At 42.5% G+C, this 15,671-nt stretch overlaps 1 protein-coding gene across 1 annotated transcript in view; it reads left to right on the top strand.

Annotated features, from left to right (window-relative positions):
• Positions 1-15,671, top strand: part of Clstn2 (calsyntenin 2) — a 337,443-nt gene that overhangs the window by 11,210 nt on the left and 310,562 nt on the right. The window lies entirely within an intron of this gene.

Below are 15,671 nucleotides of genomic sequence, written 5' to 3'. Positions count from 1 at the left end.
CCTCAGGGTACATATACCAAACTAGATTAGTAGGAACAGAACAACTGGCCTCCATGCCAGATGGTACCTACTGGCTATTATCCAAAAAAGCAGGTGCATTCAGAATAGGAAGAACTCAGCTAGCCTTGGGATAAGAGATTGTGAAAGACAAACTTAGAGTGGAAAGCTAGGTAGTCAGTGCCTGGTTAAGGATTGTGGAGGCAACTTCCAGAGTATGCATTTTTCTTAGATAATTGATGCAAATTAACTTTGCCATCGGTGAAGTGATGTAGTCAGAGTCTTCTTCTCGACTCCGTGGCACTGAGTAGTGTGCGTGTTGGGAGAACATCTCTGTCATGTACTGATGGGAACTTAGTTGCAATCATGGACTGCTGGGAGCTGACTCTCCCATGTTGCTCCTTGAATCCTCTACTTTCCCATCAGCATACTGTTAAGACCCAGACTGTACAAGTCCTAAGTGAATAAAGCATGCTCCATTTCTAAACAGGTCGTTAAAAATGATTTACAATTTATGATATCAGTTGTATGTGTTTGCAGACAGAGGCCAGAATGAGGATTTTAATTGGAAAAGCTTTGCCATCAATTAAAGTGGGCTGGATATGTGTGAGGAGGCCCATGGATCTCTTGAGCCCATAGCCAGGGCAAGGGGCAACAGGAGGAGGGGATGATGACTGGCTGTGCTCTGATTTCCATGCTGTCATGAATAGTGTACATATAATAATAATAATAATAGACTTCCAGGTTGTATATAGAGTCCACAAAAGTGAGCCATTGGAAATCTCTCTGAAGTCTGATCCTTTTTCTTTAGGATCTGTGGATATGTTAGTTCTGTTCTAAGAATTCAAGTTTGACACTATATCCAGTGGAATGCCAGTATTCTGAACTAACCTGAAGTCTAGAACTTCTGAAGCTGGTGTTGGGAGGAATATCTCCTCCAGTATCCCTGGTGGCAAGGGCCACTGGCTATGGGGGTGATGATGGGTTAGTTGTAGTCAGCCCTGAAATTTCCTTTCTCTGAGGGGTAGGAGTTTTCTCTAAATGATGACTTCATCCCTCTTATCTTCTGGATCAGGGCCCAGATAAAATAAAATTCTGACTCAAATGGAAACAACATTTCCCTTTAGAAGCCTTTGGTGGAACTGAGATTAGTCAGGTTTTACTGAAGTCTTAAGGTGAGTAAGTGAGGAATAGGAAAGATGATTGACCCAAGTGGCCATGTGGCACAACACATATGTTGCAATGTTTACAATTGATACCATGAAATGAAATATGTGGATACCATTATCTACTTCTATCCTTAATTCAACCAATCAATACAGAGTCTTGATTGAGATAGAGAGGAATTAAAGAGGAAATAATGTATAGTAAGACTGTATGTGGTCCAGTCTACAAATGCTGGGGCCCTACTCTGCTAGAGATAGTTTAATGTCGTTGATGCATGCTGTGAATTGAGCATTTATATGACATGTCCCCTTGAGTTCAGTAGTAGTGAATGCAAAAACATCTAGGTGTGTTGTATTGAAGATTCAGATATCACAGGTCAGATGATGATGGTATGTCTTTTGGAATTGACAAAACACTGAATAATGCCTTAAATAAGACAAGGTCTAGTCTGGCCTCAGTTCTTTGGATAATTGAGATCTTGGAAAACTCAGGGGTTATTAAAATCACATCAAAGATACTTAGCTGACCCCAATCACTAGTGGCCAACTGAAACATGTCATCAGACTTTACAAGGAGATCTAGATAATAAACATGGATCCTAATAATGCGCTAAAATCTCACCTTGGCTAACTGTAGAGAAGATCACTAACTTTGGAGCCATCTCTTTTAATCCCCCCCCCACCCCATCTTTGTGTCTCTCTCTAATACACAAAAACTCTTAAGATTGGGGCTGTGGGAGTGAACAGATTTCATGACCCTACTTCCCACTCTCCCAAAGAGAAGGTGACTTTTGGACCAGATATGAAGTTGATATTTAGAAGTGATCCAAAGTCTTTGTAACCACAGGGAATGGAAAGCTGTGACATTAAGCTGGAATCTGTTTAGGAGAGTTGCTACTCAACTAGGAAAAGAGCTTCCTTGTGTGTTAGGGGGTGAAAATAATGCCTGTTTACATTTCTATTCCAGACTCCAACAAATTGGAGTATTTGTTATGGTCAGCTCTGATATCTCAGAGATAAAACATTGTATTGTTGGTCTCTGGTCATTTGGAGGAATAAGGATTTTTGCTTTGTTGTTGTTGGTTGTGGGGCTGAACTCAGGGCCTGGGTACTGTTCTTGAGCTCTTTTTGCTCAAAGCTACTATTCTACCACATTGAGCCACAGTACCACAGTCTCTAGTTTAGTGGTGGTCAGTTGGAGATAAAAGTCTCACAGACGTTACTGCCTAGGCTGACTTTGAACTATCATCCTCAGATCTCAGCCTCCTGAATTGCCGGGGCCAACCGGCAGCAAACCAGGGTTCGCAGATTGGGGTTCCTGAAATAGGGGACAAGGACTAGGAAGAAAAAGAAGAGAGACAGACACACTGGGTCCGGGATGTCCGCAGTCCAGGCAAAGACTGCCGAGACTGCCGCGTTTATTTTCCACTCCCCCTTCTTCCCTCCTCCTGACCCAGGGAACCTCCAGGTGTTACATTCATATGGTAATTCTCAGGTCATTTACATAGAATAGGGCCAGAAAGCAATAAGACAATAAAGCCATCGTCTGATGCAAGTCAAGGTACAGTTTGATTCCACTCTGGCTCCCAACGTGTCCCCCGTTTTTTATTTTAAAAGAAACACAAGTGCAATTTTTACTCTTTTCTATACCCCTAATTTATCCTGTCACATTTTCCAAAAATGATTTTGGTCCCTTGGTCCAACGGGGATTTGATGGGCGGAGATTCAACTTCCGTGACTTCTTCAAGCTGACTCAGGGGCGCCGTCTCCGCGCTTGACCAGGGACCTTAAGAAGCCCAGCCTGTTTTATCAAGGGGTTGCAAGGATTAGACACCAGGAACAACAATCTACTCCAAACTAGAGATCATACTTGACATTCAACAATTGCACAAACCATCCTTGGCCACAACAGCGCAGCCTACCTAGCACCCATTTGCAAAGGCTTTTTCTTGATTGTCTGGGGAACTAAATTTCTGCAACCTTAACAATGCTTCAGTTGTCAGATCTAAACAGATTAATAGAGACACAAGCCTCAGATCCACAAACTTTTCCTGAATTTGTGGCTGGTGCCAAAAATAAAAAATAAAAATTTTACTCAATTAGGACTTTAAACTACCCGCTATCACAGAAGATTGACAAGTTCCTGCCCAGTTATGAAAGGCACGGGCATTAGTAAGGCATGCTTACAAACTATTCTATGACCTCCCGGCTCTGATTAATTTGAGTGGCCAACCACAAGTGACTAAGATCTGACACCATCTCTGCCATCCAAGCAGAGGCTTTCGTGTCCCAGTAGTGTCTCTCCACACAGGGATAAACATGCCATTGGCATTTCACTTTGTTGGTTGCTGTACTTGAACTCGGGGCCTGGGTACTGTCTCTCAGCTCTCCAGCTCAAGGAGCACCCTACCACTATGAGTCCCGAGCTTGGTGCTTGAGTGCTTCCCCCCAGCTTTTCAGCTCAGAGCTAGCACTCTGCCACTTCAAGCTCCAAAACAACTCTGTCCTAGCATCCTGCTGGCAGATTAGACACCATAGTCTCACAGGGACTTTGCTTTGCCCGGGCAGGCTCAAAGCTGTGGCTTTCAGATCAATGAGTCCTACAAAAGGCCACGTTACTCCCAATTAAAGCAACAAGGTGGTCAACACAGAAATAGTCTCTAAGCATGAGCTTACCTAGAACCTGGTAAAAGCCAAAGTTACATCTGAATAAGGATTGCTGTCCTTCTCCATGGGCTAGCTGGAAGTTGCTATAAGGTAACTTACAAGAGCAAGCTGAAATAGCAATTAAGCAATTACTTTGGTAGTCCTAATTTTCCTTTTTTCTCTTTCTTTAAACATTTAAGACAACTTCACTTTCAAATATTGTTTAGAAACCCATTTCCAATGTTCTTAATAACTTTTACTGATACTGGCTTAAACAATTAACACCTTAGCCTTTATTTGCAATTGAAAAACCTTTAAGGGCACAAAGAACTCCTTCTGCCTTCAGGCCCCCTAAGGCTCAAGGCACTCCTCTTGCCTTTTAGAAAAAAGGGCTCTTTTGCAGTTTAGATTACTGTCTAGAACTCCAACAACAGTTTAAACTCAAATAACAGTTTTTCCCTAATTCAAGAACTATAGACATCAGTGCACCAAAAGTCTAAGTCTGGACTTAGTTTCCTCTCCTTTTTTAAAATACACCCAATAGCATGGAGATAAACCTTTAAACATTCCTTTAAAATACTAATCACATTATCCACATTTTACCATCAGATTTCTAGTGTCAGTTTGCAAGAAAGGACAGGCAAAATTTCTGACGTTAATGAACAATTTTACATTTAAATTTCTAATACATGTTTCCAAACTTTAACTTAAAGTAATAAATCCCAAATTCCCTAACACCTCTGTGCTGAACAGGATACAATGTTTACAATGTAAACAGCTGTATGTATTGCAATACCAGATTTTTTAAAATGCAGATTTCAGGATCTTTAGAAAAATACTTTTTACCAGTTTTTCTTTAAAACAATGCAATAATACTTTTAAGACATAGGAAACATTCAAGCATAATAATTTTCTTGAAGTTTAGACTTAGATTTACCCAATTGCCTTTGTTTCAAATGAGTTCAACCATTGTTTTATACAGCATGCTGACAATTTAACCTTGAACATGTTCACTCACTCATTCACACACATTCATACTCAAAGATCATAAAGCGCGCAAAATTAATATCGGCCGTTCGTTTTCCGGAAGTTTGTGTCAAGAGAGTTTTGCCAATTTTACTCTTACAGGTGAGAACCAGGTTCAAAACAAAACTTTTTGCAAGGCAACTTAGCTGGAATTTATTTTTCCAGGGCTTGTCACAACTGCAGACATGGGGGAGCGGCCATGCTAGGCCCAGAAATGTTCAAATAAATAACAAGGATGTGTGCTTGAGTACGCACAGAAAAACCATAAGGATCCATACTTAGAAATGGTACCAATTTTAAAGACAAAACTGGACAAGAAAAAATATGTAACACGAACAAGACAGAGAAACGGAGACTTTTAAATAATCAGACATTGACATATAACAAGAAAATTGGACTCAATTGGATACACTTAACACAAAAAACATGAGCTCAAATGAATGTTTTCACCAAACAGTTATTTTTAGATTTAGACATGTCTTGCTGGTGGGACTCTCAGGTATGCCTTGTTATCGACAAGAAACTCAGAAGGGGAGGGGGGGTCAAGGCGTCCCTTGACCACCCAGGCCTCTGTTTTAGGCCTACAGTGCACCTTTTCAAACAAACAAACAAAAATAAAATAAAATAAAATAAAATAAAACGCAGACATACAAGGGGGTCGGCCGACTTCTACTTACCTCTGGAGGCCTTTGCTTTTCACCTGGGCATCTTTTACAAAAAAGGTTATTAAGAAGAGGGCTGGTAAAGACAAAATAATGTCACATATTAAATTGTGTAGAGTCAATAAATATGTTAAAAGGTCCCTACATAATAGTAAAAGGAGGAGAAACACAGCTCATATGAATGTGTGGAACAAGTGGATCAGTAGTAGTCCCGATTGACATGCACAAATAATTCAGGTCCTTCCCATGTCGCAGGATGCACCACTGGAGGGTTGGGGGTGTAGGCCCAGTGAGTCGCTGCTTGGATGGCCACTGTCACTCTCCACGATCCGAACGCAGCGTTCAGGCAGCCAGCGGGCGTCATTTTCTCCTTGTGAAAAAACACATACATGCCCTCGACCCCAGGTTAGAACAGGATCGGGTCCATGCCAAGCACCAGTTAGGGGATCCTTCCATTTTACTAAGGCAAAAGGACACTGCGCTCTTTTTTCCCAGAATCGCTGAGCAGCAGATAAATTATTTGAATCCAAATTCAAAAAATTTAAAACAAATAAAGCATGATTAAGTATATTCACAGGGGTAGCGGGATATGACTCTCCTGTCTGTATTTTAGCAATCTGATGTTTTAATAATCCATTAGCTCTCTCCACGATGCCTTGACCTTGAGGATTGTAAGGAATGCCTGTAATATGAGTGATATTATAGGAATGGCAGAAGGATTGAAATGCTCGGCTTGCATAGCCAGGGCCATTATCTGTTTTTATTTGCGAGGGAATCCCCATTTCAGCAAAGCATCGAATGCAGTGAGAGATACAATGTTTAGTGGCTTCCCCAGCAAGGGGGGGTGGCCAAGATAAAATTAGAATAAGTATCTACAGTAACATGAATATATTTTAATCGGCCAAATGATGGAACATGTGTGACATCCATCTGCCAAATGTGATTAGAAAGCAGTCCTCGTGGATTTATGCCTAAATGGGGGGCTGGTGAAAAAGGGACACAGTTGGAGCAAGTCTTAACTATTTGTCGTGCTGCTTCTCTAGATAATTTAAACTGTCGGCGCAAGGCTCGACTGTTTTGATGATGGATGGCATGTGACTGCTTAGCAAGTTCAACCTGAGTTAAGTAAACTCTGGTGGCGGAGTCAGTAACCGCATTGCCCTCACTTAAAGGGCCAGGAAGATTAGTGTGAGCTCGAACAAAGCCAAAAAAACAGGGGTGGTTGCGAGAACAAAGCAAAGTTTGTACTTGGCGAAATTGGGTCTGAATATTGGGGTTAGTAGTTCCAATAAAGGGAACAGTTTCTATGACTTGAAGAGCACGAATTACATATTGACTGTCTGAGTATAAGTTAAAGGGCTCGTCTTGTAACAGGACGAGTGCTTGTAAAACAGCCTCTAATTCCACCTCTTGGGCGGAGGAAAAACCCGTAACCCAAGATTGAGTTTTCCCATTAATGGTCAAAGCAGCCGTTCCATTAGAGGATCCATCTGTAAATACCAAAGCAGCAGAAGATAAAGGCGAGGCCTGTACTATGGAAGGAAATAGAAACGTATGACACGCAGCAAATTGGAGAAGTTTGTTAGACGGGTAGTGATGCAAAATTTTCCCCGTATAATTGGCCCAAGCAATGGCCCAAGAATCGCAATGGGCGAATAGCCAATCTTGTTGTTGTAGATTATATGGGACACAGATAAAATGAGGTTTCTGACCTAAATATTTACGGGAATCCACTCAGCACATATGTATCAGATTAGCTACCAATTCATAGTAGGGGGTCAGCACTTTGCCGGGTGTTGATGGTAGATAAAGCCATAAAAGTGGGCCATCCTGTCACAATACAGCAGTTGGGGAGTGAGAAGTAGCTAAAATGTAAACTCCCCATGGTTTAGAATAGTCACAATAGGTCACTTGTTGCTGGGAAATTGCCTTTTCTACAATTTGGATGGCCCTCCTGGCGTCAGGATTTAATTCGCGCAAGGATGTAGGGTTGGTATCTCCTTTTAAGAGATCAAAGAGGGGTTTTAACTCTCCTGTGGAGAGCTTTAGATAAGGCCGAAGCCAATTTATATCTCCTAAGTATTGCTGAAAATCATGAAGAGTTCTTAAGTGTGAAGTTTTTAATTGTATTTTTTGGCTTTTAAAATAGTGTGGGCCTAATATATGGCCTAGATATGTAAAAGGGGGGTGTTCCTGAACCTTCTCAGCTGCTATTATAAGGCCAAAGAGGCTCAGATCTTGCTTTAGTTGTCCAAAGGCTTGTCGTACGACGATAGGGTCAGAACAAGCCAACAAGATGTCATCCATATAATGAACAATATAAACAGAAGAAAATTTTTCACGAGTGGAAGAAATGGCTCTAGCTACAAAACTTTGACATAAAGTTGGGCTATTTGCCATGCCCTGTGGGAGCACAAGCCAGTGATATCGCTTCAAGGGTTCTTTAAAATTAACAGAGGGGACGCTGAAGGCAAAGCGCTTACAGTCTTGAGGCGCCAGGGGTATAGTATAGAAACAATCCTTCAAATCTATAATAATCTTATAAGTATCCTTTGGGATTGCCATGGGTGAAGGCAAGCCAGGCTGTAGGGCCCCCATCAGTTCCATAGTGGCGTTGACTTTTCTCAAATCCTGTAACAGCCTCCATTTACCTGATTTTTTCTTTATAACAAAAATTGGAGAATTCCATGGAGAGTTAGAAGGGGCCACATGTCCCAAGTCCAGCTGTTCCTGTACCAGCTGCTGTACTGCAATGATCTTTTCTAGTGAAAGAGGCCACTGTTCGACCCATACCGGTTGTTCAGAGAGCCAATTTATGGGATCAGCATGAGGGGCAGGACAAACTACAGCCCCCGTTAGAGAATACCCTAATCCTTGTCTCGTAGGGTGAGACTGGGGTTGGAGTGGCTCTAGCTCCCCCTGTGCTGCTCGGCCTAGTCCCCTAAAGGGGAGGAGGCCTTGATCAAGTAACTGCTTAGTGACCGCAGCACTAGGACTAAACATATACACTCCCATTTTTTCCATGATATCACGACCCCATAAATTAATTGGCTGATGATCCAAGACAAATGGCTGAAAATGACCAGAGTGCCCTTCCTCATCTCTCCAAACAAGGATCGCACTGCTCTGCTGTGGGTCAGTTGCTTGCCCAACCCCCTGTAGGGAAGTCATAGAGGTTGTCAGGGGCCATTGGGCTGGCCAATGTTTTTTAGATATCACAGACACATCTGCTCCAGTGTCTAATATTCCTTTAAAGGGCTTTTCTTGTATAAATATAGTCATCTCAGGCCTCTCTTGTTTTATGCTTTGTACCCAATAGATATCAGAAGATCTAAATCCTCTCTGTCCACATGGGGAATTAGCAGTCTCCCCGGGAGGTAAAGGCACAAGTATTAATTGTGCTAATTTTTGACCGGCTGGGATCGATACCACGTGTTTCGGGGCAGAGGCCATAACTTTGATTTCTCCAGTAAAATCCTGGTCAATTTTGCCAGGTGTAATCTGTATCCCTTTAAGGGCTGAGCTACTTCGCCCTAACAGCAATCCAGCCACTCCCAGGGGAAGGGGGCCGAAGACCCCCGTGGGGAGAGCTTGTGTCCCCATCTCTGGGGTCAATACTGAGCAGGTGGAGGAACAGAGGTCCAATCCTGCACTGCCTGGGGTGGCACGGAGGAGGCCGGAGACTGATCTTGGGGGGTTGTTAGAAGATGCACTTGTGGCCGAGAAGAGGGAGGGACTGCCCCATGGTTTTGTGGGGCCAGGGGCTGGCCCCTTCTCCAGTTTCCCAAATACGGGCGGCCATTGCGATTTGTTGCTGACTTGCAATCTTTAGCCCAGTGCTTCCCTTTACCACAGCGTGGACATGTGCCAGGTGATTTTTCTCTCTTTTGCCTGGCCTGGCGTGGGCATTGCGTCATCCAATGTCCTATTTGTCCACAAGAAAAGCAACGCCCTGGGGGTCTAGCATCCCGAGAATGCCTCTGACCTTTATATTTTAGAAACTCAGTAACAGTCTTTCCTTGAGGAGCGGCGGCTAAAGTAAGGCCTTGTACATGGGAGGGTCCAATATCAGCACACAGTGAAATAAAGTCCGTGATTCCTCCCTTATTCCTATGGGGTCTGGTAGCCGCCTGACAGGCGGCATTGGCATTTTCATAGGCTATGTGTCTAACTATACTCTTCCTTGCATTCTCATCTTGTACTAGGCAGTCTGCAGTCTCCATTAATCGAGACAAAAATTCTAGATAAGGTTCATTCGGTCCCTGTTTAACTTCTACTAGATTTTTTGTACGATTGGAATTGCGTAACTTTTTCCAAGCCTCTCTCGCCGCAGCATTTATTTGTAAATAGGCCTCCTTTGCATAACCCAATTGATCTTCGGTGTTTTTATAGGTTCCCTCTCCTAACAACTGATCAAAAGTGTAAGGCAGGTTCTTAGACCTATTTGTTTCAATTTTAGCCCGACACTGTGCAGTGAACTCTGTCTCCCATAATAAGTACTCTCCTGCACTAAGGCATGCTCTGGCAAGCCGCTTCCAGTCATTTGGGCATGCAATACCAGCACATGCGGCCTCCAATATTACTTGAGTAAAAGGGGCAGTTGGCCCATATTGGGAGCAGGCATTTTTTAAATCCTGTAATAGTTTAACAGGAACAGGTTGATGGTATACTTGTTCATCATGATCAACTAAACTAGGGAAGCATCGAGGCCCTGAAATATCTTCCCTCTCTCTAGCAGTCTGAGTCAGGTTTAATTGCGATGCACTGTGCCTGGTTGTAGTGCCTGTTAAAAGGGACTTGTTGCTAGGGCCTTTAGGCTTGCCTAAAGGTTGAAAAAGGGATTGAGGCCGTAAGGCTGCAGCCGGAGGCGGTGGGTGTGAGGGGTAAGGTTTAGAATCAGACACCATAGTGGCCTGAGGGTCATATTTCTTTCCTACTTCTGGGGGGGCTCTCTGCTCTATCCCCATTTTCGATAGAAGATGTAGCATTTCTTCTAACTTCTTCTCTCTCGTAGCCACCCGGCCCTCCATTGACTCATCATAACTTTCCTCCTTGATATTCAAACCTGAATTCTGATACTCAATATCTACTGGTTGTTGTTCCCTTTTCAAGATCTCACTTAGACTCTCTTGGGCTGTGGCATATGGCTCAGCCTCAGGTTCTTCAGAAGGGTCCTTTAACTCATAAAGTTCCCTTAATTCAAGATTAAGTTCAGCATTTTCATGTAGAGGATCTATGTATTCACTTACTAAATTCCATACAGTAGCAGCCTCTACTGGGGTCTTTTCGGGGCCATATACATTATAATAATCTTGAATTCTTTTTCCTATCCGCTGCCAGGCTTTTTGGAATTCCTCCTCTATAGACCTCGGGCATGCCTCCTCGAAAAACTGTAGGAAGCTCTGAAGCACCCCTTTTTCCACCCACGTTCCGTGGGCTTCAAGTAGGCCTGTTAAGATCGGTACATATAACCTATGGCTATTAACTTGACCCATAATTTTTACTCCTGACTATACTCTCTCTTAAGATCCTCTCTTAATAGTCCTACGATGTGTTACTCACCACAGGGAGGGGTCCTTCACCTTCATCCCAGATTTTCAGGGTCCCTGTTCAGGCGCCAGATGCCGGGGCCAACCGGCAGCAAACCAGGGTTCGCAGATTGGGGTTCCTGAAATAGGGGACAAGGACTAGGAAGAAAAAGAAGAGAGACAGACACACCGGGTCCGGGATGTCCGCAGTCCAGGCAAAGACTGCCGAGACTGCCGCGTTTATTTTCCACTCCCCCTTCTTCCCTCCTCCTGACCCAGGGAACCTCCAGGTGTTACATTCATATGGTAATTCTCAGGTCATTTACATAGAATAGGGCCAGAAAGCAATAAGACAATAAAGCCATCATCTGATGCAAGTCAAGGTACAGTTTGATTCCACTCTGGCTCCCAACACTGAATAGCTGGATTACAGGTATGAGCCACTGGTGCCTGGCCTTGTTGATGTTGTTCTTTTTAAATCCCATTTTTTTCTCCTCTTTTCATAAGCTTGAGGTACTGCTTAGAGAGAAGCTGAATTGCAAAGGACAATTTTAGTAATTTTGAGATAAATGCACATTTTAGTATTTTGTTTTAAAGAGGAATGGTCTATCATTTTAGTGACTGCTATGTTGACATTTGGAAGTTCTGTACTATTTGACTTGGAGTTAAGTTGATAAAAAAAACTTTTGCCCAACAGTAACTTCAGGGCACTGAGGGATGTACGTAATTCTGAGATGAAAAGACCTGGTTGACATTCTGATACTAAAATCAACACCATCTCTTATGCATCACCATATTTCCAATTATAATGGACGATGGGCTGTGAATCTAAAAGTAGCTTTCCCACAAATGCCTGCACAGATCTAGACCTTGTGCAATAAGAAGAGCCTGTGTGGGAGGAAGACTTCTCATGCCCACCCTTCTGGCTTGACTTACTAAATACTTCCTTCTTGGAGCTTTCTCCCCACCCCCAACTCTGCCACTCACATTGGTTCCTTTGGGATATATATGTACACACCCATCTATATACGCATACACATATTTTTGGGATATATATATGTATATGCACATATACACATACTTTCTCTCTCTTTTTTTGTTTTTAGAAAGAGGAATCTTCCTTAACAGATTGGCTGAACACCTCAAAGTGAAAATCATATCAGTGAAAAAAATCTGATATTGTAGGAAATACAGCCATACAAAAGCATGATTAGCCAGAAATGGGGAGGTAAAACATGTGGCAAGGGTGAGGAGTTTTGTGATAAACTCAGGCCTCTGCTGCCTGTTTGTGTCCCATTCTATATTCTTTATCTCCCACATCAGAAATGCCCTTTGTCAGTTTTAGGTGCCCAGTATGTCCAGTGACTAATGAGCCTAGGGTTCTGAAGAGTGCTCCAATTCCTATCCCCCAATTTCTGGACTAGGGAAAGTTCCCACCTTCTGGCTGTCTAATGAGCTGAACTAGGCTAATGTCTAGGGGAACATCTGGCACCTCTTATCACAGCCAGATTCCTTAAGTGTCTGTTTTCAGCATGTTTTTCAGAGTACCTAAAAGTGAATTTTGTAAAGCAGTCACCTCAGACACCAGCACCTCCTTTACTGGTATGAAATAGCTGGCAGAATTAAATTCCATGTCCTACCCTCTGTCCAGAGTTCTGAATTACTGTGGTCACTCAAGTGTTTCAGAGGAGGAACAGGAAATCTGAATGATACAAATTCCACCCATTATCAGAAAGGGCTCCATGCACTAATCCATTGCCAGAGGAGCAGTTTGGTATGAATTACTCTATCTGCTTAGCTGAATCACGTGGACCACTCACGTGGATGGGACCTTGTATTTTATATTATTTTTTGACAGTCAAATGACTATTCCAGAGGAGAATGTTAGCAGCATATAGAATACATTGAAATGGGCAATTGCAGGTTCTGAATACAACATCTGACTTATTTAAAGCATTCTCTTCATTCTGGATCTTGACAGAGCCATTTAGAAGCTATGGGATTTTGGAGAAACTGTACTCTTGCTATTATATTTTTATCTCTAAAATGGGTAAACAAAGTATAGTGGTTCATGCCTGTAATCCCATCTATTTGGGTGCAGAACCTTGAGGTTTCTAGCTACTCATGATTTAGATCCGAGGACTGAGACTCAAAGCTAGCTGGACAGAAAGGTTAGAGGGATCTTATTTCCAGTTAGCCTTCAGTTCCTGCCTAGAAGTGTGACACAAATGGTAAGAGTACCAGTTGTGATTAAAAAAGCCAAAGGAAAGTGCAAGGCCATGAGTTCAAGTCCCCTTTTTTGATGGACACCAAAACAAGAGAAAATAGTTGGAGTATGACATAAGAAGCTAGAATTTTGGATACCCATTGCTGCTTAACAAATTACCCTATAACAAAGTGACATAAAACTGACAATTTACTATCATTATTATTATTAATTGCCATGCTTATAGTTTCTGTGGCTCAGGGATTTAGACAGCAAATGGGGCTTTTGGTTTTTCTCTGCTCCATGGCTGTGGTATTTTCTGCCTGGGATTAGGATTATCTGGAAGTTTCTTTAGAAGATTGGAAGGTCTCTAGCTATGGCCCTGCACATGTGTCCTGTGCATAGTCTGCACATGTAGCTCAGCTTCCTGAGTATGTGAAGATCTCAGGGAGTTCATAGCCCAGGGCTTCAGGGCACAAAGACAAAACCATCAAGTCTTTTTGGTGGAAGTAGCTGGATTTAAATCCAAAAGTTAGGCCTCTGTCGTCTTGGCCAGATCCTTCACTGACTGATGACTTTTGTTTCCCCCTGTTTTCTTTGCTTCTGCGTTTTGCCTTAGGTATAGAGTAGTCTCCATAGCCCTCAAGAGGACTATGACAGCAAGACTCACAGGTTAGACATGAAGGCTGCAGGAAGTGGGGCATGTTGAAGGGATAGGATACTTATGCATTATTAATTTGCATTTTACTGCTCATCTATAATGAGTGTGTACCAGAAACCAGCTAGTTCCAGAGACTTCTATGCACTAGCTCCTGTCATCCTCAAAGGGACTCTGTGAGGTGTGTCTCTTCATGTTTCTATTTTATTTATTTTGCCAGAGACTGGGACTTAAACTCTGGTACCTGACACTTGTGCTCATTGGCTAGTGCTCTACCAACTGCAATCCCATGTCCCTATTGTATAACTAAGGAAACAGTTTGAGAAAGCTTCAGAAGGGTTATAAGTAGTGGAAATTCATACGTAATTCACCCTGGAGCATCTGACTTGAGAGCCTGTGTTCATCACATTGCTGCGGAATGCAGCATGAGAATGTGTTAACACATTCTTGTATTTGGTTCTCTGTTCTACACTGATTATTTCCCCAATTGTCTGTGTACTCATTGAGGGCAAAAACTTGCCTTCTATCACACCCCATCCTGTGCAATTCAAGCCCCTTGGAGAAGAGGACAGGAATGGAATGAGACCATCACCCCTTGGCAGAGGCCCAGTACAGTGATTGTCTTGTCTTGTTAGTCATGCTGTCTGGTCTTGGGCCCACAGAAAATAAGGACTGTACCCTGTCAGGAAAGTTTGTTCTAGGTTATTGTTGAAGTATTGGTTTTGAAATCGAAATACAGAAGGTCTACTAAAGAGATGTCCCATTTGGCATTGAGATTCTCTTCATGTTTTCAGGTTAAAAGTAATAACCATGAGGCAAACAGCAAACAATCCCCACCCCAATGTTGTGAGTGGTTCTGACAGGTTACAGCTAAGCATTCCAATTTCCTCCCTGTGCCAGTTCTGAAGTGCCTTTAGCTTCTCTGGATCCATCTTTAATTCTGTTCCAGATCACAAGTGATGGTGAGAGGTCAAGTCTCTTTGTATGGTATTAGGGGTTGAAATTGGGGGTCTCATGCTTGCTAGGCAGGTGCTCTACTACTTGAGCCATGACCCCTAGTCCTTTATGGCTTTGTTACTTTTCAGATAGGGACTCATGTATTTTACTGGAGGAGGCCTGAACTGTGATTTTCTTATTTATACCTTCTACATAGCTGAGATGACAGAAATGTTCACCACCACACCCAGCTTACTGGTTGAAATAGGATCTCCTGAACATTATTGCCTTCAGGCATAATCCTCCTAAACTCTACTCCCTGAGTAGCTGAGGTTGCAGGCAGGAGCCACCACTCCTGGACTCCTCAGAATGTTTTAAATACCATTTTTTTTGGTTTGTTGTTAGCCAGTATTAATAGTACAAGAAAGTTTCAGTGTGGTAGTTCCATAGGTATGTGTAGTATACTTTGAACAAGTTCACTCCTTCTACTCCCTTAGGCACTCCTTCCTAATACCCCCTTTTCCAGTGTTTGGTATTTCATTATTTCTATTACACACACACACACACACACACACACACACACACACACACACACACACACACACTTTTTTGATCTTTACCTGGCATAGACTTTAAAATAAAAATATCATTCTGTTTTGACAATTATGCCCTCCTTTCAACTTTCACATGCTTCAAATAGAGTTCATGTAATCATTAACTCTCTTTTTTTTTTTTGAAAGCATGATTGGTATGCCAGATAGTGAGGTGGACAAAAGACACTGTACTTATATCTTCATTCAACCCCGTGCTCCAAGATCTTCTGATTAACTGCAGACTATTGAGTGA

Source organism: Megascapheus bottae, chromosome 32 (genome assembly GCF_031878675.1).
Source record: "Megascapheus bottae isolate mThoBot1 chromosome 32, mThoBot2.hap1, whole genome shotgun sequence".
Lineage (NCBI taxonomy): Eukaryota > Metazoa > Chordata > Mammalia > Rodentia > Geomyidae > Megascapheus > Megascapheus bottae.
This window is presented reverse-complemented; position numbering and strand designations above follow the sequence as displayed.